We start from the raw sequence: 3,819 nt of genomic DNA, 5'->3' as shown, positions 1-3,819 counted from the left end.
TAAGATTTGTAATGGTTAATTAAGTTATTAATTCAATTAACCTCTTGTTGATGGTTTCTCAAACAAGCTCACACATTAATCTTCCTATTTTCTTATTAATCTTAGTTTCATAATCATTACTTCTAAGCATATGTTTTAGCATTCACATAGACATATGAGGTTAACAATTAAGTGATGTTCATGCAACCTAATTGCCTTCCAATTAACAGAAAATAGTAGTGATTAATACATAAGGTTCTTTAACAAACTTAATTTAATAAATCACCAATAGACAATTAAGCAAAAATTAATAATTAAACCATAGGAGTTCTTTGGTATTCCCCAAACAGAAACAAAAACGAATTTAGCTCATAGTTGCAGTAGAAACAAACACAAAAACAAAGTTTATTAATGCAAACATGTTTAATTCCTAAGTCTAAGTGGTAGAATTAACCTAATTGCTTGAATTCTTCCAACTCTTGAAGCTTAGGGTTCCTTAGCGCCTTCTGAACCTTTTAGTCGCAGCTAATCCTTCAAAAATCGCCAGGAATGCCTTCCCATGGGATAAGGATTCGTCTTTTATAGATATCCCAAAACAGAGGGTACTCGGCGAGTAGCAGAATCAACTCGCCGAGTAGGTCCATACTTATCCGTCTTGAATTAGCAGTCGTATTTATCTTCTGGCATATCGTCGTGCACTCGCCGAGTAGGGTCGATCTACTCGCCGAGTAGAACTCCTTCTTTCACTCTTTAATCTTCACTTGCTTTCCTTTTCTCCTTTTTGCCTCCAAGCATATCTTTTGGACTGAAAACACAATTCACAACATTTTAAGTACCTTTTGTCCACATTATTCTCATAATTAATCAAAAATAACTAAGAATATATGTTAAATAATTAACTAATTATGCACATATCAAAATACCCCACACTTGACTTTTGCTTGCCCCCAAGCAAAACTAAATTTTAAACACATTAAAATCACATTAATAACTCCAATCCAACCCAGCCATTATGCCAAGACCGCAACGCATGCATTTGTGTCTAAAATTCCTAAAAACCCCCCATACTTCAAATACTCACAATCCTCATAAACATTCGCCCACTCACCCCGAACTATGCTCATTTTATGCAACCCTCCGAATCCATCCTCAGAAAATCTCTTTACCCTCAAGGTATTTTTAATTGAGCAACCCAAGCATACATATTCTAGAATTACAACTTTTCGATACCACTATGGAATTCTTTGAATTCTTCACTTTCTTGATAATTTGATCTTTGATATCTTTGAATTCACCAACTAGTATTGACTTTTGGTATCTTCAACTTTTTGGATTTCTTGGAATTTTGATCTTCTGATCTTCACTTCATTTGCTCCAAAATTCCTATAACTTTTCTAGCAATTCTTTTTTTTTTTTCATGTATTTCTCAATATATTTTTTTTTTCACTCAAATCCCTACATGCTTAAGCAGGGGCGCTCAATCTCAACCTTTATTGGCTAATGATAAAAACTTTCCTGGATACATTTCAGGTTTAGGCTGCTAAACATATTGCATCCCTCAGACTGAGCAAGGTCGTGTTTTTGTCTCATGATTTCACTGAAATAAGGAAGCCACAAATGCACTAGAACGTGTATAGGCTCAACTAAACATTTGGGTTCTCATGCAATTATTAACACAATTCTAATATGGAATCCTAATTTTTACCAAAATTTTCTAATTTAAGACCTAAGCATTTTTGATATGCAATTTTTTTTTTTAAAAATTAGCCTAAATTAAGATTCTAAGTGTTCTAAGATGTGACTAACCGCCTACCCCACACTTATTTTATGCAATGCCCTCATTGCATATTATAACAACTAAAAATGCAAATAGAGAGAAAGTTGGAACAAACTCCCCTGGGGTAGCAGTCGCTAGGTTGACACTCTCTTCTTCAACTCCTTCTTCTAGTGACTTTAACCATGGGAACAACTCATCCATGGCACCGGTGCCAAAATCTCGTGTGGTACAGTCTTTATAAAAGCTCCAAATATAAGGGAAAAACTCTTGGAAATGCTCGGAAAATGATCTCCAAAGAATAGAACCAATGCCCATATCGAATGTCATCAAATCTTCAGCTCAAAAGTAAGAAGAATGAGTGACTCGTCGAGTAAGTATGTAGACTCGCCGAGTTGAAGCGTAAATGGCAGAAGAATCGTGAATTTTCACATGGACTCGGCGAGTCCATAAGATGCACTCGGCGAGTAGACCGCTGTGTGACAAAAAGTTTATTCTGCCCAAGTCCGTTTCTGATGTATGGGGGTTATATAAACTAATAATTTCCCTCATTTTTCTTCAGCAAATAAACACTCTATAACCCTTCTATCAATTTGACTCATAGCTTGACTCAAAACTTCGTTTCCTCTCTCGCCTAGACTCCATTTCTCGCTTCGTCAGCCTTGACTCTATCCTCTCGCATGCAATCCTTACACTCAACTGAAAAGATCAAACAACACACAAGTAATAGAAAAAGGAAAACAAACATCAAAAATAAATTCCTAAATTACCCTAATAAACTAGAAGTTTAGAAAGAAAAAGAAAAGAAAACTCTAATGACGGGTTGCCTCCCGCAAGCGCTTCTTTTTGTGCGAGTCTTTAGCTGGACTCTCAACTTAATAAACTTCCAATGAACTCAAGGCCAATCCATCCGTTGCATTGAATATCTTCTTTGGTGGACCAATTTGTAAAATTTGGCTATTTGCTTCAAAAATTGGCCAAACGAGCTTCAATTCATATAACCCAAGAATCTTGATAAGGGTTGGAACCGGTTGGATACTAATCAAAAATGGATCGTGCTTCAGAACATTCTCCAAAGTTGGAGTCGTCACCCCATGCTTCGAAACACAAACCGGAAGAACAGGGGGCCACGTCGTGGTAATGGTCAAACCAAAACTTGGTTCTTGCAATTCAGCTTGTTCTTGTTCTTCGTCCGACCTCTCTGCTAACAACCTTTCCAGCTCCTCCAAATCTCTTTCTGGATTAAATTCTTCATCTTGTAACTTTAGCTCTTGTGACTCGAATTGTTCTTGATCGTTAGACAAGATGTTATCTAACCATCTATCAAATTTCTTCAAATCTTCATCCGAGTCATATTCCTCATCTTCCTGCTCAATTTCCTGCACTACTTCCTCAAGAAAAGCATCAAAAGCATCGAGATTTGGAAAATACATACTAAATAAAAATAAAAATAAAAATAAAAAATTAAACTAAATAAAAAAATTAATCAACAAAAATAAAATAATAACAATTAGCAAATAAAATTAACTATTTAGAACCGTTCCCCGGAAACGGCGCCAAAAACTTGATGTGTGTAAAACCAACTACTTTTAATCCTACTAACTTAGACACAAAATAAACACACGAAAGGCAGTGTACCTATCGATTAGTAATATAGTTCAAGCAAGTAGGGTATCGAACACAGGGGACGGTAAACAATTAAAATAAATGCTAATATTATCTAAATCAAATAATAAAAGTAAAGGGTTTTTCTCTAGTTTTGCAAGACCAGAAACTTAGACAAACTAAATTAACTAATTAACTAAAGCAACAACTATTCACCAAATTTGATAAAGATGTTTCTATTTAGGTTCAACCAATTCACTCCTATGGTTATTTAAGTTAAGGTGGATTAATTGCTATTGGTTACCAATTATAATAGTTAGGTTCATATTCATTACTCCTAACCCTTAGACAATTAACTAATTTAAGCGTTGATCAAGTGTTTAAACTAATTAATTCCCTAGATTAATTATTTGGATTAAATAAGATTTGTAATGGTTAATTAAGTTATTAATTCAATTAAC

This window comes from Lactuca sativa, chromosome 8, assembly GCF_002870075.4.
Source record: "Lactuca sativa cultivar Salinas chromosome 8, Lsat_Salinas_v11, whole genome shotgun sequence".
Taxonomy (NCBI): Eukaryota; Viridiplantae; Streptophyta; class Magnoliopsida; order Asterales; family Asteraceae; genus Lactuca; species Lactuca sativa.
Note: the sequence above shows the minus strand (reverse complement) of the source record.